Here is a 26770-nt window from a genome sequence, read left to right on the forward strand (position 1 = left end):
GTTCAGGGGACTGTTTCCTTTTCATCATCATCACCAAGATAGTAAAATATGTTTGATTTAGTATCTTTATTAGGACTGTCTGACAACCGTTTTTTCCCCTCAGCCCTATGATTAGCCGGCGTTCCCACCATACGTGTCAGGCTCCAGCTACGTGTGTTTCCCTGTAACTCTTCCTCACTAGGCAGGACATTGCCATCAATCAAACATGGACTAAATTTATTCATGTGGTTTGCTGGCAAATAATTCCCCTTCCACACTTTATAATAGTCTTACATCATTTCTTACAAATACAAATAGATGACTAATTTGGCCACATTACTGGCTTTTAGAGCATGGAAATAAACATTTTTTGAAATGTGACGGCAAGAAAGAAAATTCTAAGGAACACCCTTATCTGAAAGGAACCAACTGCAAAATCATGGCCAGCCACATGTAGGAAAAAAATTCAGTATTTTGCTGAACCGAGTTGGACGAATTCTAAGACATGCCAAGGACTCTTCTCTTGTTTTTTGTTTTTGTTTTTGTTTTCTGCTCTCATTTAAAAAATTTCTCCACAGTTTATTTCAGGGACTGTTTTTCAGTAGTTCAAGTAACCTCAAGGGTCATACATTTTACCTGTATTTGTTTAAAGTGTCTGTGCTGCAAAAAAAATAGGGCAGTGGGATGTTTTGGTTATAATGTAACTGGTTCACCTTTAAAAGTCTTTATACTTTTTCTTTAAAGAAGTAAGAGAGTGTCTCAGCAGTTTGTAGGAAATTGCATTGCTCAGACAGTCAGTGCTGGTTCTTTTTTTTTCTTTCCAGCAAAGATCTGGATGTCACAGTCATTCTTGGTCTTATCTTTTCTCACCTTTGGCACCTAATAGGTCAGAGGCTTCCCAGATACATGTATCAGCGTCCCTGGGAGAAAGCAGTGTGAGCCTCTGGGGAATCAGTGCATGGAGATCTCTAGACAGTTTCCATGGGAAAGAAACATTGGCAAGGACTTTGGAATCACACCATTTGAATATATTCAAGGTGAAGCTTCTCTTTCTTTCTTTTTCCTAGGCTGCTTTTCTTCTTATTTTTGCATAAAGAAAAGCAAGAGAAAGAATCTTTTTCTTTGTCTCTGCTTCATGACTTTTCATACAATGACTAAAGTTCTAGCATTTATTAGTGCTTATTATTACTAAAATGTCTGCTCCACAACTAAGCCTACAGATAAAATGTGGTCCTTTGGAAAATTACAACAATATAACTTATAGAAGAAAGCATAGGACAATATTTTCATGACCTTGGGGTAGGCAAAAATCTTCTTTAATAGGACACAGAAGGCACTAGCTTTAAAGAAAAAAGTTGATCGGTTGAACTACATTAAGAATTTTTAGTCATCAGAAAACATCCCTGAGAAAGTGAAAAGGCAAACTACAGCATAGAAGACATTTATCTGCATTTATACATTTATCTGCTGAAGGGCCTATTTCAAATTATAAAAAAATTCCTACAAAACAGTAAGAAAAAAGAGAGCCCTTAAAAATGTGCAAGAAACTTGGGCTTTCCTGGTGGCGCAGTGGTTAAGAATCCGCCTGCCACTGCAGGGGACACGGGTTTGATCCCTGGTCCGGGAAGATCCCACATGCTGCGGAGCAACTAAGCCTGTGTGCCGCAACTACTGAGCCTGCGCTCTAGAGCCGGCGAGCCACAACTACTGAGCCCGCGTGCCACAACTACTGAAGCCCGCACGCCTAGAGCCCGTGCTCCGCAACAAGAGAAGCCACCGCAATGAGAAGCCCGCGCACCACAATGAAGAGTAGCCCCCGCTCGCCGCAACTAGAGAAAGCCCGCACCCAGCAACAAAGACCCAACTCCACCATAAATAAATAAATAAAATAAAATAAAAATTTTAAAAAAATGTGCACAAAACTTAAGTGAGCACTTTATAAAATAGGCTATTCAAATATGAAAATGGGTTCAATATTTCTTATTTGGTGAGGAAATAGTAAAATCATAACATGATAGAATTATATGCTCATAGAGATGGCTAAAATGAAAAAGACTGAACATTTTCAGATGTTGGTAAGGAAATGGAGCAGCCAGAATTCTCATACACTTCTGGGGGGAATGGTACATTCTCTCTGGAAAACGGTTTGACGATATCTATTCAAGATAGATATTTGCGTAATGCCGAGCACTTCCACTCCAGAGGTATTTACACATCTTCAGCCAAAGACATGGGTAAGAATGTTCGTCGAAGCATTGTTTGTGATAGCTTCAAACTGAAAATGACCTAAATGTCTATTAATACTATTTTCTGCACAGAGAGCCATTTTGCCAATGTGCCACTGGACAGATCTCAAGAAGTTTCTAGGCAAAATTGTGGGGATGTAGTGATTGATTGTTTATGGGGCGGCAGAAGGAAGAGACTAGTGTGACTCCTGGATTTCTGGGTTAGTCATTCAGGTGGGTGGAATTGTCACACACCAAGACAGAATACAGGAAGAGGAGGGAAGTCTTGGGAACTGCATGAGATATACTGGGTGCCTATATGGGTTGAAAATTGGGTTTGGAATCTCTAAAGAGTGAATTGGGTTTGTGTTGCAGATACGCTAAATAGATAAGTATGACTAGATATGACAAGATAATTTACAGTTTACATCCCCAAATTTTATTTTTCAAAACATTTTCTGTGGCAGTGTATAACTGTATGTTAGTAGATTTGGTCTCTTGGCCTCCAAGCTTCACAAACTTTAGACGAAAAGCTTTGAATTTTCATTTATCATGATGATAGGTGATTTGGCTTAGAAGTGTCTTAAATAATATCTCTTTGTTTTACGAAACATAAAGGAACCAGTAATTTGCTGGATTTATAGTCAACTTCATTAGACAGAATGAAACAACTGGCCTTAATTATATATGTTATTTTTTTAGTAAAAATCGATGCCTTTCAATGAAAATAAAGAATATGTGAGGACTGGAAAGATAGGTTAAATATATATTCATTTTAATGTACACAAATGAAAGGGGATTATATTACATTTTAGGTATTTGGGTATATTTCAAGGATATTTTAAATTTGCTGGTAGGAAAATGAAGGTAAAAATTAAAATTGGAATTTGTAAACTCAGAGCGGAGGCCAAAATGCATGAACTTCCTTAATGCAAGCCTGAGCATTTACATTTAATAAGTCAGTGATTCCAACACATTCACCGCAAATTGAGTTTCTGTTATCGCTTTCCTGTCGGGAGCAGTGTCAGTTGACCCTGTCCCTCTTCGTCTGAACTTGTCTTCTCCTCATGGATTCTCTTCTCTGGTTTATCTGGTAACAGGTCATTTTTCATGCTTCAATGGCCTAGACAAATACTTAATGATACACTTTTAAAAAATTAAGTTGAAATCAAGGTGATAAGCCATAGAAGTGCAACTAACTGTAAACACCAAAAATTCCAGAAATTAAAGCTTTAGAAGCTCCTATTTCACAGGTGCCCCTGTCAAGGACCATCAGTATTATTTTTACTGATTTCTACTGTTGTTAAATGTTAGACCTTCATTTATATTTGCATTGAGGTGCAGAATATTTTTTGAGCTGTAGTTGACATATGTTATATTTTGATTAGAGTATTGCACAAGCATAATGTATTTCTGGTCATAATTGTATTTTATGTGAGGGTCCATTCAACATTTGCTTGTTTAGAAGAGCTGTTTTTCAGATGTTTCTTCTCCATGCTGCGTATCAGCAATTCATACAAAAATCATCACTGAACTGTTTTTGTTTTATAATTGTATAGCCCTAGAATGCTTTGGTATTCAGGATAAAATAATAGCAATTATAATGAAAAAAAGAAAATCTTGATCTGCAATCAGAAAAGACGGTTAATTTCCTTCCTAAGTGACCAATTGATTTGAACCAGCCATTCAAATCTCAAGTCTTGGAAAAAAATGTGCAAAATGGCTTTGGGTCTTTCAAAAGAAAAGCATTTTAAAAAGAACAGACTGTGATTGATTGCACATTGATATAAACATGCACGTGGGGCTAGTTCTGCAGCCCAGAGATGGAAAAATTCCTGTTGGAATCACAGAAAAATAGATGCGTTTAAAGGGAGCCTTAAGGCAGTGGAAGCAAGAGGATTGAGGGTTGGGGAAACAGCCTGAATTGCGCTACTGGAATGTTATTAGAAGTGTGTGTCTGGGATGCCCTTTTGAGTAGTTCATTTTAAGGAAGTATAGCCTGTGGGGTACAAAGAAGAATCAGCAGGAGCCGATGGCGTAGCCCTGGCCGGGACCTCACAGAGCGCGGTGTGGACTCAGACGTGTGCGTTTGTTCCCCGGAGTCTTGAGACGGAGTGAGACGGTGGAAAGTAGGCGAGCACAGACCCGAGTGGAGACGCTGAGATCCGGGCACCGCTCTGTCACCCCTGAGCTGGCTGGACTTGAGGCAGGTCACTTCACCTCGCTGGGCTTGAAAACAAGAGGGCTCATCACCACGTGGTGTGTAAGACAGCTTCCAGTAGTGATGTTCTGGGACTGGTGGTGGGCTGATACTTACCTGTGAGGAAAACGTCTGTTAAACAAGGTCTTTAAACAGAATCGTGGGAAGATGGGACATTAAGCGGAAAACAGCCCCCCCCGCAAAAAAAAAATAGCCCTCTGGTTCTCTCAGAGCACTGAGTCAAGGCCATCTGCAGACACTGTGCATTCAGTGATTCACCGGCGGACGGCTCTTGGACAGTCTGCAGCCCAGACCGGTGCCAGGTACTGGAGCTGGCGGGGTGCAGGTGACACAGAGCTTCCGCACAGGTGAGATCCCATGGCTCCAGCGAGCCTCGTTACGAAAAGGCAAATCCAAGGTACTGTCAGAGTCAGGGAGGGACATCTGAGCTGAGAGTAAGAGTAGGTGTTGCCCAGGTGAGGGTGTAGACAGAGGGAATTCTGTGTGAAGGTCTGGAGAGGAGAGACACCGTGATGAGGTCCAGGCGTTCAAAGAACTACGGTCTAGTTGGAAATAGGGAAATGGTGAGAGGTGAGAGCGGAGGGTAAACACAGGCGGTTTCGGAAGATGTGGGTATTTGTCCTTCACCAGGGGAGTGGTGGGCAGGGGCTGGGAGGGGCAGGTGTGTGGGGCGGGGCCTCAGGCCCGTGCCTGCATCTCGCTCCTGGTGCCTTGGACACCCAGCGCCTCTGCAGCCTCATTCTCCTTCCCCCTTGTGAGGGAAGGGGAGTCCCTTTCTCCCTGGAGGGGTTTGGGGTGAAGAGGGGCAGCTGGTGCCAGGCAGGTGGAAGGGGTGGAGTCCAGTCACCTGGTATGCCCTCTGGACGTCAGCAGAAGCCTCCAGAATGACAGCCACCTGGAGTTCCCAGCCTCGGCTCTACCCAGTTAGGACCCCCAGATGTCGGTGCAGGGTTGGGGGCAGGTGAACAGGCAGTTCCCCAGGAGCCTGGAGCCCTCCATCGTGTTGTCTTTTTAGAAGGAGCACTGGAAAGATGCCTGAATTTGGTGTGAAAGAGGATATACTAAGGAGGGGAAGACAGAAAGGTAATTTGGGGCTGTTTGGGGTTGAATTGTGCCCCCCACCCCTAATCCATATGTTGAAATCCTAACCTCCAGTACCTCAGAACGCTCCCTTGTTTGGAAATAGGGTGATGGCGGTTGTGATTACTTAAGATGTGGTGATGCTGGGGTAAGGTGAGCACTTCCTGTAACGTGCTTGGTGTCCTTATAACAAAGCGGAGATTTGGGCACAGACGGGCACACAGGAAAAATGCCACGCGAGGTGCGGGTGACGCCTCCACTAGCATCCCCAGCAGACTAACATAGGGACAATTCAGGTAATTTAGTGTGAATGTTTTACAGGAGCTATTTCTTTCAAATTGCTGAAATATACGATAAAATATAAATATATGCCTCTGATGAGGACACTGAAGCTTCATGGTTGTCTAGATAGTAATAAGAATGTCAGATATTAATTTAAATCCTGGTTTGGGACCAATACTTGTATTGATAGGATCGACCTGTCCACAAATGTTAAATGTGAAATAAATGTCAGCATGTTTTTGAGCTTGGAAATAGTAGTATCGAGGCTATTGCTTTTGCACAATTTAAAATTATTATTAAATAGATATAGACATGCCTGTTTATCCCTAGAGGAAACTACTTAGAAATATTGAAGAAACGTTATTACCTAAAAGTGACTTTGTTGATATTTTATGAAGTCTTTGGGAATTAGACATAATGGAATGAAAATCAGCAGAATGGAAATTAAGTTTCTGACTTTATTTCTGACTCATTAGTGACCTAAGGGCACCTACTAAATTAATATGTTATATTCAGTTTCTCCAGATGCAAGCTAGAGATTAAAAATTACCTGCTATTTTACTCTCTTTTGATTTTGTCAAGAAGATTAAGGATTCCATTTTTTTTCTTTAATACAAAGTGGTGTTATTCTGTGTACACAGCATAATTCAAAAACAACATAAAGATGTGTGTTAGTAAATGCCAAAGGAGCAAAATGTACCTGTGTAGCTATGTGATAAATATTATGACTGCTCATAGATGTAGGAGAGTGAACGTAATGATGCACTGGATTGCATTATATTCCAAAATAAGCCCCAGTGTATGTGCTGTGTGTTGAAGAAGATATGTCTTGATAAAATGTTTCAGGTAAGTGGGAGTAGTCGCTCTTGAAATCATGAATGTAGAGGTAAATTCACTTATAAGATTTTTAAAATCAAATTCATTAGGGCGTAATTTACATTCAAGAGAATACACCAAAAGTGAACAATTCAGTGAATTTGGATGAATGATATACCAATAGAGCCACCACCGTAATCAAGACATAGAACATTTCCATCACCCCAAAGTGTTCCTTTTTGTCCCCTTACAAACGCCAGCCCCAGACAACCAGTGATCTGCTTTCAGTTACTATAGATTAATTTTGCTTGTTCTGGAACTTCATATAAATGGAATCCTATAGTATGTACTATTTTGTGTCTGCCTTCTCTCACTCAGCATGATGTTTCTGAGACTCACCCATTTTGCTGTGTGTGTCAGTAGTTCCCATTTTACTGGTGAGCAGCGTTCTGCTGGATGGAAACACCACATTTGTTTATCAGTTAAACCTCTTGATAGACATTTGAGTTTGAGTTGTTTCAAGTTTGACGTTTATGTATAAAGATGGCGCGATCATTATGGTACATGAATTTTAATGGACATACTACTTCAGTACACTGTTTTAAAACTTCCGTACCTAGTTAAATTCAAGTAAATCTGTGGAAATTGTTGATGATATGCTACCAGGCAGTATATTGAAATATATTTATTTATATATTTACTTGAGCCCATGTCATTCTGAAAACATTCTTTTTATGCAGACTACCAATTGTAAAACTCCAGAATTTAAATAAGTTATACAACTTGAGCCAAAGGAAAGAAGGGTAGAAGAACATTTTGTGCATTTGTATACTTTTTAGAGAAAAGAATACATAACTTTTATTGGATTCTCAACAAAAAGTGTTAGGACCCAAAGTAGGATTAAAATGCTGCTTTAAGATTCTCCAATTTCTCAGGGACTTTCCTGGTGGTCCAGTGGTTAAGACTTCGCCTTCCAATGCAGGAGGTGTGGGTTCAATCCCTGGCCGGGGAGCTAAGATCCCACCTGCCTCGGGACCAAAGAACCAAAACACAAAACAGAAGCAGTATTGTAACAAATTCAATAAAGACTTTAAAATTGGTCCACATCAAAAAAAATTAAAGAAAAAAAGATTCTCCAGTTTTTATTCCTGCCCTAAGAAAGATCATCTGATTTGTAATATTTAGGGTATATTGTCTGCATTTCTCTCCCCAAATGTTACATTAAAAATTTTTTTTCTTATGGAATTAATCACTGGTCTAACCCTACACTTGACCTTTTTTCCCCACATTCTCAACAACACTTGGATCATCAGCTTTTTAATTTAAGCCATTTTTAAAAAACTGATAATAGTGTCTCACTGTGGTTTTAATTTATATTTCCCTAAAGACTAGTGAAGTTATCCATCTTTTTATGTGCTTATTGGCCATTCTTATTTCTTCTTTGGTAAGGTGTCTATTCAGTTTTGTGACGATTTAAATTTATTTTTTGTCTTCTTATTCAGTTATGGGTTGAATTTGCTAGGTAGATGTACTGCAAATATTTTCCTCCGTTTTATGTCTCGTCTTTATTTTCTGAACAGCGTCTTATGAAGAGTGAAGGTTTTAAATTTTGTTGAAATCTGATTTGTCATTTTTTCCTTTTTTAGTCCTTTTATTTATTTTTTTGTTATGTACTATCTAAGAAACCTTTGCCTATTTCAAGGTCACAATGATCTCCTGTATTTTTCTTCTTTAAATATTATAGTGTTTGCTTTTACGTTTGGGTCTATGATTCATTTTGAGTTAATTTTTGCTTGTCAGCTAGATTTGGTAATACTTCCTTAAAGTAGACTTTTCTTGCTCACTGTATAACATTTGTTGTTATTTTTGTGGTTGTTAAAAGTATCTTATAGAGAGCAATTTTCGTTGAAATGAGATTGTATAGAAAAGTCTTTTCTTGCATAGAAACTTCCGAAGAACATCCAGAAAAGTAGTCTTCCAGCCTCATGTTGAATATGTCCAGTGACATGAGAGTTGCCCTCCTGTGAGAGCCCATTCCGTAGTTGTGAGCCTCACAGTCAGAAGAATGAAGGCGCCCATGGGATTCTTTACGGGTCCTCATGAAGCTTCTGGATTCTCAGGTTTGCTAGGCAAAAGGAAAAGAAAGTAGCATATTCTGTGAAAATAACTTCATTTGTACCTCTGCATTAGATGATGAAAGTTGCCTTGTTTTGATAATCAGAACTATTTTTTTCTTGAATTTTTGAATTTTGAATTTCATTTATTTATATTTTTATAGAGCAGGTTCTTGTTAGTCATCAGTTTTATACACATCAGTGTATACATGTCAATCCCAAGCGCCCAATTCATCACGCCATCCCCCCCCCGCCACTTTCCCCCCCCTTGGTGTCTCTGCATCTGTGTCTCAATTTCTGCCCTGCAAACCGGTTCATCTGTACCATCTTTCTAGATTTCACATATATGCATTAATATACGATATTTGTTTTTCTCTTTCTGACTTACTTCACTCTGTATGACAGTCTCTAGGTCCATCCACGTCTCTACAAATGACCCAATTTCGTTCCTTTTTTTGGCTGAGTAATATTCCACTGTATATATGTACCACATCTTCTTTATCCATTCATCTGTCGATGGGCATTTAGGTTGCTTCCATGACCTGGCTATTGTAAATAGTGCTGCAATGAACATTGGGGTGCATGTGTCTTTTTGAATTATGGTTTTCTCTGGGTATATGCCCAATAGTGGGATTGCTGGGTCATATGGTAATTCTATTTTTAGTTCTTTAAGGAACCTCTATACTGTTCTCCATGGTGGCTGTATCAATTTACATTCCCACCAACAGTGCAGGAGGGTTCCCTTTTCTCCACACCCTCTCCAGCATTTGCTGTTTGTAGATTTTCTGATGATGCCCATTCTAACTGGTGTGAGGTGATACCTCATTGTAGTTTTGATTTGCATTTCTCTAATAATTAGTGATGTTGAACAGCTTTTCATGTGCTTCTTGGCCATCTGTATGTCTTCTTTGGAGAAATGTCTATTTAGGTCTTCTGCCTATTTTTGGATTGTGTTGTTTTTTTTTTAATATTGAGCTGCATGAGCTGTTTATATATTTTGGAGATCAATCCTTTGTCCGTTGATTCATTTGCAAATATTTTCTCCCATTCTGAGGGTTGTCTTTTCGTCTTGTTTATGGTTTCCTTTGCTGTGCAAAAGCTTTGAAGTTTCATTAGGTCCCATTTGTTTATTTTTGTTTTTATTTCCATTACTCTAGGAGGTGGATCAAAAAAGATCTTGCTGTGATTTATGTCAAAGAGTGTTCTTCCTATGTTTTCCTCTAAGGGTTTTATAGTGTCCGGTCTTACATTTAGGTCTCTGATCCATTTTGAGTTTATTTTTCTTTATGGTGTTAGGGTGTGTTCTAATTTCATTCTTTTACATGTAGCTGTCCAGTTTTCCCAGTACCACTTATTGAAGAGACTGTCTTTTCTCTATTGTATATCCTTGCCTCCTTTGTCATAGATTAGTTGACCATAAGTGTGTGGGTTTATCTCTGGGCTTTCTATCATATTCCATTGATCTATATTTCTGTTTTTGTGCCAGTACCATATTGTCTTGATTACTGTAGCTTTGTAATATAGTCTGAAGTCAGGGAGTCTGATTCCTCCAGCTCTGTCTTTTTCCCTCAAGACTGCTTTGGCTATTCGGGGTCTTTTGTGTCTCCATACAAATTTTAAGATTTATTTGTTCTAGTTCTGTAAAAAATACCATTGGTAATTTGATAGGGATTGCATTGAATCTGTAGATTGCTTTGGGTAGTAGAGTCATTTTCACAATATTGATTCTTCCAATCCAAGAACATGGTATATCTCTCCATCTGTTGGTATCATCTTTAATTTCTTTCATCAGTGTCTTATAGTTTTCTGCATACAGGTCGTTTGTCTCCCTAGGTAGGTTTATTCCTAGGTATTTTATTCTTTTTGTTGCAATGGTAAATGGGTGTGTTTCCTTAATTTCTCTTTCAGATTTTTCATCATTAGTATATAGGAGTGCAAGAGATTTCTGTGCATTAATTTTGTATTCTGCAACTTTACCAAATTCATTGATTAGCTCTAGTAGTTTTCTGGTGGCATCTTTAGCATTTTCTATGTATAGTATCATGTCATTTGCAAACAGTGACAGTTTTACTTGTTCTTTTCCAATTTGGATTCCTTTTATTTCTTTTTCTTCTCTGATCACCATGGCTAGGACTTCCAAAACAATGTTGAATAATAGTGGTGAGAGTGGACATCCTTGTCTTGTTCCTGATCTTAGAGGAAATGCTTTCAGTTTTCCACCATTGAGAATGATGTTTGCTGTGGGTTTGTCGTATATGGCCTTTATTATGTTGAGGTAGGTTCCCTCTATGCCCACTTTCTGGAGAGATTTTATCATAAATGATGTTAAATTTTGTCAAAAGCTTTTTCTGCATCTATTGAGATGATCATATGGTTTTTCCTCTTCAATTTGTTAATATGGTGTATCACATTGATTGATTTGCATATATTGAAGAATCCTTGCATCCCTGGGATAAATCCCACTTGATCATGGTGTATGATCCTTTTAATGTGTTGTTGGATTCTGTTTGCTAGTATTTTGTTGAGGATTTTTGCATCTATATTCATCAGTGATACTGGTCTGTAATTTTCTTTTTTTGTAGTATCTTTGTCTGGTTTTGGTATCAGGGTGATGGTGGCCTCATAGAATGACTTTGGGAGTGTTCCTACGTCTGCAATTTTCTGGAAGAGTTTGAGAATGATGGGTGTTAGCTCTTCTCTAAATGTTTCATAGAATTCGCCTGTGAAGCCATCTGGTCCTGGACTTTTGTTTGTTGGAAGATTTTTAATCACAGTTTCTATTTCATGACTTGTGATTGGTCTGTTCATATTTTCTATTTCTTCCTTGTTCAGTCTTGGAAGGTTATACCTTTCTAAGAATTTGTCCATTTCTTCCAGCTTGTCCATTTTACTGGCATAGAGTTGCTTGTAGTAGTCTCTTAGGATGCTTTGTATTTCTGCGGTATCTGTTGTAACTTCTCCTTTTTCCTTTCTAATTTTATTGATTTGAGTCCTCTCCCTCTTTTTCTTGATGAGTCTGGCTAATGGTTTATCAATTTTGTTTATCTTCCTAAAGAACCTGCTTTTAGTTGTATTGATCTTTGCTATTGTTTTCTTTGTTTCTATTTCATTTATTTCTGCTCTGATCTTTATGATTTCTTTCCTTCTGCTAACTTTGGGTTTTGTTTGTTCTTCTTTCTCTAGTTCCTTTAGGTGTAAGGTTAGATTGTTTACTTGAGATTTTTCTTGTTTCTTGAGGTAGGCTTGTATAGCTATAAACTTCCCTCTTAGAACTGCTTTTGCTGCATCCCATAGGTTTTGGATTGTCGTGTTTTCATTGTCATTTGTTTCTGGGCATTTTTTGATTTCCTCTTTGATTTCTTCAGTGATCTCTTGGTTATTTAGTAACGTATTGTTTAGCCTCCATGTGTTTGTGTATTTTATGTTTTTTTCCCTGTAATTGATTTCTAATCTCATAGCATTGTGGTCAGAAAAGGTGCTTGATAGGATTTTAATTTTCTTAAATTTACTGAGGCTTGATTTGTGACCCATGATGTGATATATCCTGGAGAATGTTCCATGTGCACTTGAGAAGAAAGTGTAATCTGCTGTTTTTGGATGGAATGTCCTATAAATATCAATTAAATCTATCTGGTCTATTGTGTCATTTAAAGCTTGTGTTTCCTTTTTAATTTTCTGTTTGGATGATCTGTCCATTGGTGTAAGTGAAGTGTTAAAGTCCCCCACTATTATTGTGTTACTGTCGATTTCCTCTTTTATAGCTGTTAGCAGTTGCTTTATGTATTGAGGTGCTCCTATATTGGGTGCATATATATTTATAATTGTTATATCTTCTTCTTGGATTGATCCCTTGATCATTATGTAGTGTCCTTCCTTGTCTCTTGTAACATTCTTTATTTTAAAGTCTATTTTATCTGATATGAGTCTTGCTACTCCAGCTTTCTTTTGAATTCCATTTGCATGGAATATCTTTTTCCATCGCCTCACTTTCAGTGTGTGTGTGTCCCTAGGTCTGAAGTGGGTCTCTTGTAGACAGCATATATATGGGTCTTGTTTTTGTATCCATTCAGCAAGCCTGTGTCTTTTGGTTGGAGCAATTAATCCATTCACATTTAAGGTAATTATCAATATGTATGTTCCTATGACCGTTTTCTTAATTGTTTTGTTTTTGTTTTTGTAGGTCCTTTTCTTCTCTTGTGTTTCCCACTTAGAGAAGTTCCTTTAGCATTTGTTGTAGAGCTGATTTGGTGGTGCTGAATTCTCTTAGCTTATGCTTGTCTGTAAAACTTTTGATTTCTTCATCGAATCTGAATGAGATCCTTGCTGAGTAGAATAATCTTGCTTGTAGGTTCTTCCCTTTCATCACTTTAAGTGTATCATGCCACTGCCTTCTGGCTTGTAGAGTTTCTGCTGAGAAATCAGCTGTCAACCTTATGGGAGTTCCCTTGTATGTTATTTGTCGTTTTTCCCTTGTTGCTTTCAGTAACTTTTCTTTGTCTTTAATTTTTGCCAATTTGATTACTATGTGTCTTGGCGTCTTTCTCCTTGGGTTTATCCTGTATGGGACTCTCTGCGCTTCCTGGACTTGGGTGGCTATTTCCTTTCCCATGTTAGGGAAGTTTTCGACTATAATCTCTTCAAATATTTTCTCGGATCCTTTCTCTCTCTCTTCTCCTTCTGGGACTCCTATAATGTGAATGTTGTTGCGTTTAATGTTGTCCCAGAGGTCTCTTAGGCTGTCTTCATTTCTTTTCATTCTTTTTTCTTTATTCTGTTCTGCAGCAGTGAATTCCACCATTCTGTCTTCCAGGCCACTTATCCGTTCTTCTGCCTCAGTTATTCTGCTATTGATTCCTTCTAGTGTGTTTTTCATTTCAGTTATTGTATTGGTCATCTCTGTTTGTTTGTTCTTTAATTCTTCTAGATCTTTGTTAAACATTTCTTTCATCTTCTCGATCTTTGCGTCCATTCTTTTTCTGAGGTCCTGGATCATCTTCACTATCATTATTCTGAATTCTTTTTCAGGAAGGTTGCCTATCTCCACTTCATTTAGTTGTTTTTCTGGGGTTTTATCTTGTTCCTTCATCTGGTACATAGCCCTCTGCCTTTTCATCTTGTCTATCTTTCTGTGAATGTGGTTTTTGTTCCACAGGCTGCAGGACTGTAGTTCTTCTTGCTTCTGATCACAGTGTGGGCTTCCTTACTGGTCCCACCACTTCAGCACCTCTCAATAATCAGAACTTTTGTCTCTGTCTATCCTCAACCAGGACCCTAACATCCACCACGACTAGGAGGGGAAGGTATATAGCTTGTCTTACAGCTGCCCTCAAATGGTGCTGCAGAGAGAGCAGTGTGCAGTGGGAGACTCACCCAGCTCTTGGAGTGGGTACCAAAGCTGCTTTTCTTTTAGAAATCATCCCCAGTTTCATCATCACTCCACCAGGTGTGATTTTCCCGTGGTTCAGATACTACTGGCTTGTACTGAATTGAGTGAACCTGGAAGATGCCATGCCAGGAAATGATTACATGTAAATGAATGAACTGTCACTGCACGGCCCCCTCAAGTCATAGCTCTGTCCAGGATAGGCATGGGCTGGCCATTAGTGTCTTGGAATGTGATTTTCCATAATTAACCATAATTAACTTGGTTACAAACATGCAACAAGTGTTAAATACATCTTCAGCTGCAATGGAAAATATTGACATTTTTATAGAGTAGAATTTTATTGAAAAAACAGGGACGATTCCAGTTGGCTGACAACAAATGTGTGTGTGTGGGGTGGGGTGGGGGGTGAGAGTGGTATGAGTGTTTGCTTTTTAATTTTTCTCTATCATTTTCCTTTTTGGACAGTGTGGCCCAAGAAGAAAGGATTTATCTATGCCTATGGGAGATTAATTCTTTCAGTGGTTACTAAGGGCCTGAAGTGCAGCAGGGGAGGTCAATGGGAATGTGACCTCATGAAATAGTTTTACATATACCGGTGACTAGTTATTTTAATAATCAGATGGTTTGGCTTTTCCCTAATAGAAAGCTAGTTTTCAGAGTCACACTGCTTTTCTTTGATGCAAGTCTCAGGAGATTTAGTGTAACAGAGAGAATGGTCATTTACTACAAACCACTATTTGCCATTCAGCTGACTGCTGTGATATATATGTTGATTGCACAGATATGATTTATGAAGAAGCAATTCATTTACTTCATTTGGCTGTGTGGTAGGCGTAATAACGGCCACCCAAAGAAGACCACGTACCTTGGAACCTGTGAATATGTTACCTTACAAGGCAAAAGGGATTCAGGAGATAAGTTAAAGTTTTTTGGTTTTTTAAATATTTATTTACTTATTTGGCTTCACCGGGTCTTAGTTGCAGTATGTGGCATCTTCGTTGTGGCATGCAGGATCTAGTTCCCTGACCAGGGATGGAACCCGGGCCCCCTGCATTGGGAGCACAGGGCCTTAGCCACTGGACCACCAGGGAAGTCCCAAGTTAAAGTTCTTGAGACGGGGAGATTATCCTGGATTCCTCAATGTGATCACAAGGGATCTTTGAAGCTTTCCCAGCTGTGATCAGAAGGATAGGTGACCACAGGAGAAGGACACAGAGATGTGCAACATTGTTGGCTTTGAAAATGAAGAAGGAGATTTCGAGGAGCTGGAAAAAGCAAGGAAATAGATTCTCCTCTAGAGTCTCCAGAAAGGAAATGCGGCCCTATCAACACATTGATTTTAGTCAATGAGACCTCTTGGTCTTGTGACCTACAGAAATTTAAGATAGTACATTTATATTGTTTTAATTTGCTACAGCAGCAATAGGAAACTAATGTAGACTGTGTACTTCAGGTGTGGGAAATGGAACCACAAAAACCATCATTAATTATTTTTTAGAGCTCAGGGATACACATATATAAACACATGCATATATATGTAAACACACATCTGTACACACAGGCATACATACATGGGTATATATTTGTATATTATATAATCTCTAATTGCTAAAATTAAAAATTTCTGCTGAGTTGCTGTCTCAGAGGGAATTCATATAGTAAATGATATATAAAAGGAGTAAAATTGGGATAGTTCCCTCATAATAGCAAATCCTGGAAAAAATGGTATTTTAAGATATTTATCAATATCTTTTTAGTTATGCGTTACACCCATCTCGTTATTATAAGTGCCTTTGAAAGATTAAAAAATTTGAATGCTATTGATTCTGATTCAGAAAATATGGATTTTTCTTCTTTCCTTTTCAGAAATGACAATAAAATAAGCAATTGTTATAATGTGTATTTCATTAAGATAAATGACATTATCAATGATATGCTAAAGCAACAAATCTCAAACTTCTGGCTTTGGATAACTTTATAATCTTAAAAATTATTGAGGACCCCCAAAGGGTCTTTGTTAATGTGGGTTATATACAGACTTGGTTATTGTATTAGAAATTTAAGCTGATGAATTTTTAAAATATAGTTCAATAATTCATTAAAAATAATAAAATGAACCTATCATTTGATAATGTAAATTATATATTTTATAAAAATAGTTGTATTTCAAAAATTAAAAAACAGAAGAATGGCATTGTTTTAATTTTTGAAGATTTCTTTAAAGACTGGATTAACAGAAAATAGCTTGATTTCCACATCTACTTCTACTTTCAATCAGTTGCAGCCTGTTTTGGTTGAAGTATGTGAAGAAGAAAACGGCCTTGGACAGATACGTAGTTGTGCTGGAGTATTTTAATAGCCTTTTCAGATAATTGTGCTCTTTCTTCTTTAATACTGTACCCAAACTTGAAAACTGCTCGTTTCTTGAGGGCTGGTTGCAGTGTAGAATCTGAAAACATATCTGTTAATGTTTTGTACCTTGTTATGTTAAAACTCACTGCTCTATCCTGTGAAGCATCTTTTACTCATGGATAATTTTGTAACACAATGTATTAGACATTTGGGAAATATTGGCTCACTTCCAAATTTCGGCCCAATTCATACAATATCAAAAAATTACATTTGTTAATGTTATGACCATTCTCATCAGAAAAGTCTTTACTTTTTTGGGAAAGATGTCAAGCTCCTAGTAGCAGTTACAAATTTTCGAACTTTTTTTTTTTCCTAGAGAGCTCAAGTTGGTAACAGATACTGTTAGTTGTTTTCCTTGAAGTGACAGCTCATGTCATTCATTTTCAAGAAGATTTCTGGTAAATATTAGTTTGTCAGCTGTTCTGTAAAAAAAAAAGGGGGTTTCATGAAAAATGAAGCTATTTCAGCTCGAAATGCAATCACACAAATGCTATTATCAAAATAGCACTCCTGCAGTTTTACCACCGTTTTTGCACTCTAGGTACAAATATCAACACAGGGAAAAGTCAGTTAACATCTTTATTACGAAAATGGTTTTGACCTCTAGATGCCATGGCAGGACCATGGGGACCCCACAGACTACAGTTGAGAACCACTGTGCTATAGATAAGGGTGGCTCTGTTCTATCTACAATCACCTCTCCTCGCTGTGGATCCGGGCACTTTCACAGTGTTAGGAACATAGTAAGAGGGGTATTACGAGCTCATGTGTTTCCATGGTTATGTAGATTACACCTGTATCTGGTATCAGACACGAGGAGGGCTTCCAGAGTGCAGAAAATACGAGTGTTTCCAGAGGAAAAACAGCCACCTCTCCATTCCAGCCAATGTTGCCGTACAGAAGCACAAGCCAGTGTGGGTCACATCTGTTTCTGAAGAGACATCAGAAATTGTCTTTTATGTAAAACATTTTGATTTTTAGAATGTGCCAGCTGATTAAGTATTTGAACCTAAAACACTAGCCAAGTAGAAACAAAACACTTCTTCCCTCTGGATTTGGCCTGCAGTACATGAGCAGCAACTACGTGCTGAATAAATGAATCAAATTCAGAGTGGCCAGATCAAAGGGTCAGCAGTTCATAGCCCCTTGTGTAGGTTGTGATAGTATTTACTGGGATTTGGTCCTCTGAATCTTCAGCTGTCACGGATAGAGGAGAAAGTTGTCATCATCTTGTCCTCAGTTCAGGTCTTAGCTGTCTTAGGTATCAGACCCAGTCATGCCAGTGTAACATTACAGAACTTTTCCTTGTGAGTCAAGGCAGAAAAATCCAACTCAAAAATGAGAGATGCTGAAGAGCAACCGAGGGGATACTGTGATAATTACGGATGTAGCCAAACACCTAGAATTTAAAGAATGCTGGGGATGACCATTGTGATAAAGCTAAAACAAATTAGTACCAACTCCTTTCTTGGATTCACTAGATGTAGCTACCTACAACGATTATCTCGCAAGTGATCTGTGATTTTTTAATACTGTTCTAACATATTTTATAGGCCAGCTGGGTCTCAGTCAATTGAACAGGTAGGATAGTCATGAAAACTACCCATTAAAAAAAAATATTTGGATACAAACAAACTGATCATATTGTAGATTTTTTGTTAAATTCACATTCGGTAGTAAACATTTTTTATGTTCAAATCACCGTGTGTGGTGTTCTGGGGCTGAAAAGCTGATCAAGATATAGATTTTTTTTTTCCTGCTCAGAATTTCCTCTGTGGTGAGTGGTAGTCAGACATGCATAGCAGGTGTGGCAAGTGCTTCGTGCGCCCATAGCGTGTACTGAACCCGGGCTCTTGGCCATGTGCTATTCTACGCTTCAGGGAAAGAGGAATGAACAAAACAGCAAACGTCCCTGACCTCAAGGAGCTTACATTCTAGTGTCTTCTTGAGTAAAAAGATAAGTAGCATGAAAGCAGAGGAGATGGTGAAATTGACTCCACTGGAAGGATCAAAGATTTTAGGCAGAATGTGGCATTTGAGCCCAAACCTATGACATAGGTAACTTTTACAGGTAGAAATGAGGAGTTGCACTAGAGGTAGGGACCATCTCTTTTTTTTATTGAATTATACCTGACATATAATATATTAGTTTCAGGTGTACAACATAGTGATGAGATATTTTTGTACATTACAAAATGATCACCAAGATAAGTCTAGTTACCATCTGTCACCATACAGAGTTTTTACAGTATTATTGACTGTATTCTGAATGTCAGAACAATACTTGCAAAGGATGAAAATCTAGGGTACCTTTAGAGAATTGCAACGGGGACATGGTGGCTGGAGAATTAACCACATTAGCTTCTCAAACTGCACCACAGTGTAATTTTTTATGTAAAAAACTAGGGCTTTGGATTGAATGTTACTGAGTTTGCAAGCTCAGAATTTCTGAATTCTAAATTATATAAACGATGACAATAAAGTTACATTTGTGAATGCATTCAGCACAATGTGAGAATATACTAGCAACTCAATAACTATCAATTGATACTGAAAGTTTTAAAAACAGTATTAGTCAGTCTTCGCTAAGGTTTTGGTTTGATAATAAAATATCAGTAGTTTAGAACCACATAGGTTTATATTTCTTGTTCTTATTGCGTTTTAGCTGCAGTCTCTGTAGCTTAGCTGTGCCTTTGCTCTATTTTCTTTTTCTAGTCCGGATCCAGGCTAGAGGAGCTACCACATTTGGGACGTGGTGTGCACAGAGCAGAGCGAAAGAGTGTCAATGGACAAAAGAGCAAGGACTTTTAAGCCTTCTCATTGGATGTGGTGTACATGACTTGCATTGTGTTCCGTTGGCTAACAGAGGTCACATGACCAAGCGTGTCATTTATGGGACAAAGGAGGCATTGTAAGTCACATGGCAGTGCTTAGGAATGTAGGCTGGTAATTGGGAACAGTAATACTATCTATTGCAATTATTCTCCTATTGTGCCCCAGTGTAGGTTGAGTTTTGCGGTATATAGAATATAGGGTGAGCAGAGTGGCTTTACCGCAGTCTAGTTTAGAAGCAAAGTCCAAGAATTTTGTACAATTCAATGATAAAACCAAAAGAAATTTGTTGTCCTATTTCTGGGCCAAATTCCAGAGGCAACTGTCTTGAAGATTTATACAATCTGGCTGGTTATACAGGCTGTAATTCATTCATGAATTCAGAAAAGAACAGAGCCTATGAAACCTCCAGTTTGGGACTGTTCCTGTCACTTGGTAAAATTCTCCTAATAGAGACGTGAGTATCTTTAATACAGTTTTATAGACTCAGCCGAGAAGAATTACTTATACTTGTCTGAGAGTTCAGAATATGCACCTTTTCTGAGCTAGAAGCCCACAAGGCCATTTTCCGTTCTAAGCCTGAATAAAAATCGCTTTGGAGCATTTAAAAATCCAATAGTGAAATTTATCTAGCAGTACTAAGCACCGCATTTGCTTTTCAAGAGTTTTCAGATTTCTGTAGTCCAGGCACTGAGGACAAATTCTCAGTCTCCATTTTTTTCCCAAGGATGCAGGAGGGTCTGGACAGAGCCCCTGTTGTTACCCATGATTCTTTTCTTTAATACAATGAAGCATTTACTGACACATGGGCAACATTTCAAAGTAGTGTGATTAGCTGCTCACACCACCCCATGCCTTGTTTGATACTGAATTGTGAAACTCAATCATTGATTTAAAACAGTGAGTATCCCTCTGGTCTTAAATTAGGTGTTGCTCTTCCTGAGTTGCTCTTCCTGAAAATGCCATTTACAGCATGTTGATGAGAAGAAATTTAGGGGGAAGCCTAGTCACTCAAGAAGCAGATCTCAGTGTTTACTTGTAAAGCTTTTCTGCAGAAAAGAAGACTGCTTGCATCTGCTTTATAGCACTACAGCATCCTTTTGGAATGCTTAGCTCCCAGAAATTCTGTGTGAAACTGCTCTGGTTCCTCTGGTAATGTTAGATTCTTTTGACAAAGTATAATACAAATAATTAAATAGCAGTGTTTGGTGCACCCCCCTCCCCAACTTCTATCAAGTAGGGATTTGCAAGTTGATGTAATAGTTCTGTATCATACAGTAGATTTTAATTAAAATCAGAATGCTGTGGAAGATTGAGCAAATTGTGTTCCATTTGAAGAATTAAAGAATTACTCAGGCTTGCCAGCATGATCTAAAATTCTAATTCTAAACTGTGCTATGAATGCCAGATGTACAGGATTCTTACTGTCCATCAAATACCACCTGAAGGTATTTATCACAGCAGAAGGAGCAAGCCTCTAATATCCTTTTTGGAGGGAGACTTTTATTAAAATTGGCTTCTTTTGATAACGTGCGCATTTATAATAAATGGAATCCATGAAAGGTCCTTAACTCTAATCAGGAACGCAGAAATGATTACAGTGTTTTCACGACCATATAAAAGATAAAACCCTCAAAAGATTTTGCTTCAGTGGTAAATCAACTCTTTATACACCAAAGAGAAACACAGAAGCAAGTAGAAATTTGGCGAAATAGCCTTATTTGTCATCAACCGACTTGAAAGAAAAGAGTTCAAAAATATTTCCTCCTCCTGGAAGAATACCAGTTGATTTGGGCCATGAAGTCCTTTACAAGTTCAGGAAGAGAAGAGTGCATTAGAGTTTGTCAGCAGAAACTCCGGCTTTTCATGGTTTTCATCTTCTATATTTCAGTAGCAGTCAGAATTTGCTATCAGTGTTTCTATGGATTAAAATGAAAAGATCATGAATAAAACGATGTCTTGAACTTGGAAGGAAGTTTGATAATTTGTATCCTGTCCTGAGAGTGGAGCCCACCTAATTCATATCCTAAAATTGAGATTCCAACCTGATAGAAAAGGGGCTTTTCTAGTTTTCCTTAAAATCTATTCCTGAAGTTAGGGAAATTAAGTAAATGCACACATTTCCTCCCAACTTATGTCCCTCTATGGTGACAGTCAAAATGGTTTCCACTTCCTTTGTCTCCTTTGCCTTCTTCTCTTTCCACCCTCTCTCCCTCCTTCCCTCCCTTCTTTTCTTTTCTTTTCTTTTCTAGGGATATTTATTGAATATCTACTAAGTCCTAGGTACTATTCTAGGCATTTGGAAAATGCCAGTGAACAGAACAGACAAGAAGCATTACCCTCCTAGACATTACATTCTAGTGGAGGGAGACAAGTAAAGATTAAGTATAACAATTGCACTGTACAGATGTTTCAACAGATCAGGTCATGGTGGATCATCCTGAGAAAGTAGGCAGGTTATTGTTTCAAAGTGAGTTTAGTGGCGCTCTTCTCACCAGATGAGTGTTGTTTTATCTAGCTGACCTTCTCTTCAGGTGCACCTTGCTTATTTCTTCTCATCTCATAGAGAACAAGCCTCATTATGCCTTTCTGCTAAATTGTTCTGCAAAGACCATGTGTAAGGTGGCATAGTTGAGTATTTACTCAATTCACTGGAATGGGTTTTTGTGTAAAACAACAGAAAACTATGGAAGAGGTCATGGAATGTTCAAGCCTAGTGCCTAAGAGGGTGAGTTTCATGGACAGACCTCTGGATTTGAAACTCACTTCCTCCGAGCAGGGTGATCTTGGGCAGAGTAGCTAATCTCTGAGCTTTTACTGCTTCTTCTCTGAAATGTCAATACTAGTAATATCTGTCACCTGGAGCTGAAGTGGTGAGTAAATAATGTATGTAAAGCACTTAGTACAATAACCCCTCAATAAATCTGGGGGTATGGGTGCTGTTGATTGATGTTGGCCATAATTCATCTTTCTTTCTTTAAGTCTTAAGAACCCTGGATCCTTTCTCACAATAGTTGGCCGTATCCATTTGTCATGCAGTCAGGTTTCCTTTGCTTTTAAAATAAATCTTTTGTTTTGAAATAATTTTAGTTTTACAGGAAAGTTGAAAAGAGGGTGGAGAAAGTTTCCATATACTCCTCACCCAATTTCCCTTGGTGTTAGCATCTTACATTACCCTAGTACATTTATCAAATGAAAGAACTGACATCAGCACAATATTAACTAAATTCTCAACTTTATTTGAATTTCATCTGTTTTTCCACTAATGTCCCTTTTCTGTCCCAAGATCCCAACCAGGATATCACATTACATGTAGTTGTGATGTCTCCTTCATGTCCTCTGGTCAGTGACAGTTTTTCATTGTTTCCTTATTTTTCTCGACCTCGACAGTTTTAAAGAGTACTGGTCAGGCATTTTGGAGAATGTCACTCAGTTTGGATTTGTTTAATGTTTCCTCATGATTGGTCTGGGGTTGTGGGCTTTGGGGAAAATACCACAGAGGTAAAGTTCCCTTCTCATCACATCATCAGGGACTACATTATATCAACCTCAGTTGATAACTGAGGTTGATATAATGTAGTTGTTAACCTTGATCACTTAGTCAAGGTAATGTTTACCAGGTTGTCACATTTCTTTTTTTTCCCCTAATTTATTTATTTTTGGCTGTGTTGGGTCCTCGTTGCTGTGAGCAGGCTTTCTGTAGTTGTGGCGAGCGGGGGCTACTCTTCGTTTCGGTGCGCGGGCTTCTCATTGCGGTGGCTTCTTTTGTTGTGGAGCACCGGCTCTAGGCGCGCGGGCTTCAATAGTTGTGGCACATGGGCTCAGTAGTTGTGGCTCGTGGACTCTAGAGCGCAGGCTCAGTAGTTGTGGTGCACAGGCTCAGTTCCTTCGCGGCATGTGGGATCTTCCCGGACCAGGGCTCGAACCTGTGTCCCCCTGCATTGGCAGGCGGATTTTTAACCACTGCGCCACCAGGAAAGTCCACCAGGTTGTCATATTTCTTTTTTATCTTGTAGCGTCACCTGACTTCATCATGACTGTTTCTGGTCACTGCTCCAATTTGTTAGCGACATTTTTTTTTTTAATCTGCTCAAGCAAAGTTTATTAAATGCTAGGAAAATGAATGTTCCAGAAAAGGGGAGAAGATGGCACTCCAGAACAGGGAAGCTGCAAATGGTAAACTATATGGGCAGAATTTAATAGGAAGAATTTAATAAACTTTAAGCAGGGTTAAAATGTCTGCAAATAACAAATAGTAAATTAAAACTAAAGCTTTTAATCATGTATTTTTAACTGCATATACTGCAATGGGGGATAAATTTATTAGCTGACACTTTGCTCCGTGGTAATCTTGGAACCTGCAAATATGTTATCTTATATGGCAAAGGGAGAATTGGGGCTGTTGATGGAATTAAGGTTGCTAATCAGATGACCTTAAAAACCCAAGATTACTCTGAATGAGCTGGAATGGCTCAATCTAATCATCAGAGTCTTAAGAAGAGAGAGGCAGAAGAGGAGAGTAAGAGGGAGATGTGACTGCAGAAAAATAGTCAGAAAGATGCAACTTCGCTGTCTTTGAAGAGAGCAGATAGGGAAGTCCGGAACCAAGGAATGTGCTCAGCCTCTAGAAGCTAGGAAACGCAAAGAAATGGGTTCCCTCTGGAGCCTCCAGAAAGGAACATGGTTCTCCCTACACCTTGATCTTAGCCCAGTGAAACTCATTTTGGAATTCTAACTTACAAAGCTGTAAAATAATAAATTTATGTTGTTTTAATTCACTAAGTTTTTGGTAACTTGTTACAGCAGGGAATAGAAAATTAAGAAGGTAATGATTTAGCTCAATTACACACCTTTCTCCTTTCCACTCAGCAGTCCAATACAGTGATAGCACTGTTTTTAGTTTCTTCTTTTGAATGCAGGGAATTGGCTTCTTTATGTGCACTTGCCGTTATGTATGGTGCCTTTCACTTGTTCTGTACAATAGATTTCCCTTCTGCCTTCTACACTTAACATTTTCTATTCAACCATTACCTTCGGTTTGTTTCTAAAATTATTTCATTTTCTTTGTGCAGGATATCACACAATTGGGTTGATTCAATTCACTATGCTCCTCAATTAGATAAACAGTATCATTATTGTTCTAGGTCTTTTTTTTTTTCATTCCTCTTTTTGACGTCTTTACTCTTATTGCCAGTTCCATTCTTCTCCTCCTGCCTCATGCCCCCATTTCATGGTCTATAATCCTTCTAATATGTATATATTATGTTGTGTTGCTTTAAAAATATATGTAAATTGTATCACAGTTTAGGTCTCATTCTGAATCTTGCTTGCTTTACTAAAGATTGTGTGTCTGAGCTCTATCTTAAAAAATGTAGGTTTATTTTATCGCTTTTACTGCGCTATGGTATTTTGCTTTATGAATTTGGCAAATTTCATTTCCCATTCCACTCTGATGGACATTTAGTTTGTCTCCAACTTCTAGCTAGTAGAAACAGGGATGAAAAGCACATAGTTGTATACATACACACATTTTCAGTTTTGTCAGATGATGCCATTGTGCTTCACAGAGTTGTCGTATCAATTTACCTCCCAGGGGAACAGTGTGCAAGGATGTTTATCCCCAAAGCCTCTGTAGTATTGTGTTGTTTAAAACTGTGTTGCAGGAAGTGTGGTATTTCAATGTTTTCATTTCATTGATTACTACTGAGATTTTAACACCTCTTGCTATGCTTGTCACTTGTGTGTGTTTTCTTTCCTATGAAATGTGTGTTCACATTCTCTGCCTATCCTCCAGTATTGTGTTTTTTTGTTGTTGTTGACTTTTAGGACGTGTTTATGTAGTCTAATGCTTATTAGTTATACACTTTACAGATGTCTTTTCAAGGCCTGCTACTTTAATTTGATTGTATCTATGGCATTCTTCATTATAAAACGTTGCTAATTTTAACATAGCCAAATCTATGAGTCTTTTCTTTTCTACTTCATTTTTTTTTTCTTCAGACTTACTTAAGAAATCTGCTCTTACCCTAATAACATCATAAGTTTTTATCCTGTGGTTTCTTCTAATCTTGCCAAGATTCAATTTTCACACTAGTAGGTTTCCTCTACCTGAAATATTTTTTACATATTGTATGAGGAGGGATTCAATTTTTCCCCCAAATGATGAACTCCTTTCTCTGCACTGTTTGTCATAGAGTAAGTTGTAGTAAACTAAGCCCTTTATTTGGTTCCATCAATCTATTGTTTTTTGTTCTGGTACCAAATGTACACTCTTTTAATTACTATGACATTTCAAGTTCCCTTTGTATGATTTCGATATTTTTAAGCTATTTTCAGACCTTTACTGGTACAATCATTCCTCAGTGTAATGTATAATAGCAGTATGTCAAGTTTCCAAAAAAATGCAATTGGATTTTGTTTGGAATTGCACTCAGTTTTAGATTAACTGCATTCTCTAAATTAACCCACACATTATAGTGTGGAGCCTTTTCCACATAAACATGGAATATCTTTTCATTTATTAAGGTATCTTTTATGTCTTTTAATAAAGTTTCAGAATGTGCTTCATAAATATTTTACACAATGCTAGTTATTTTCTCAATATTTTAAAATTAATTTTAAAATTAATTCCTGCTGTTCCTTTTTTCATTACATTTTCTCATTTACTTTTGCTGATGGTGTTCAGGATGAAATCTTCTATTACTTAAAATGTCTTGGTTCTCTAGTAGGAAAAGACCCAGACTTCCGTGGTATGATGTTGTCTCCAGTGAAATATATTTCCTTTTGAAAAGCCTTGCATGCTGGTTGGCCATCTTGGAAAACTCTATTCAAATTGGTGTGTATCACTCCTAAAAGTATATAAACTGACTGTTCTCTTTTTAAGGAAATAGAATTTCAAAATGTATCTCCATCTCTTCTAACTCTAGGCCCAAATGTAAATTGCTGACTCTGGAGGAGTCATTACCATTAAAAAATGATCAGGAGAGATATTGTATCATGTGGCTTTTGAAAGTTTGATAAAACTCTATAGGACTACTTACTACAGTGAGGTGACTTTTGCAAAAGAACATTTATCACTGTTTTGATTTTTCATGATCTAGTCATGTTTTCCACTTCTCAGCTCAATTTTGAATGTTCATTTTTTAATCAAGAATATTATCCATCCACTTTACCTATATTTTCAAATTTACTGGCAGATGAAAAAGAAGTGCTGTTTTATTTCCCAGAACACACGGGATTTTTAAGCTATGTATTATCATTGATTTCAAATTTTATTACAGTCTGATCCAATAATATAGCTTTTATAATATTAGTTCTGTAAAATTGTTCAGAATTCTTTTATGATCTCTACATGGTCATTTTTAAAATTTGTGTTTGATGCAAGTACATTTTCTACTGAGGTATAAAATTCCACTTTTTAAAT

This window comes from Eubalaena glacialis, chromosome 18 (genome assembly GCF_028564815.1).
Source record: "Eubalaena glacialis isolate mEubGla1 chromosome 18, mEubGla1.1.hap2.+ XY, whole genome shotgun sequence".
Classification (NCBI taxonomy): domain Eukaryota; kingdom Metazoa; phylum Chordata; class Mammalia; order Artiodactyla; family Balaenidae; genus Eubalaena; species Eubalaena glacialis.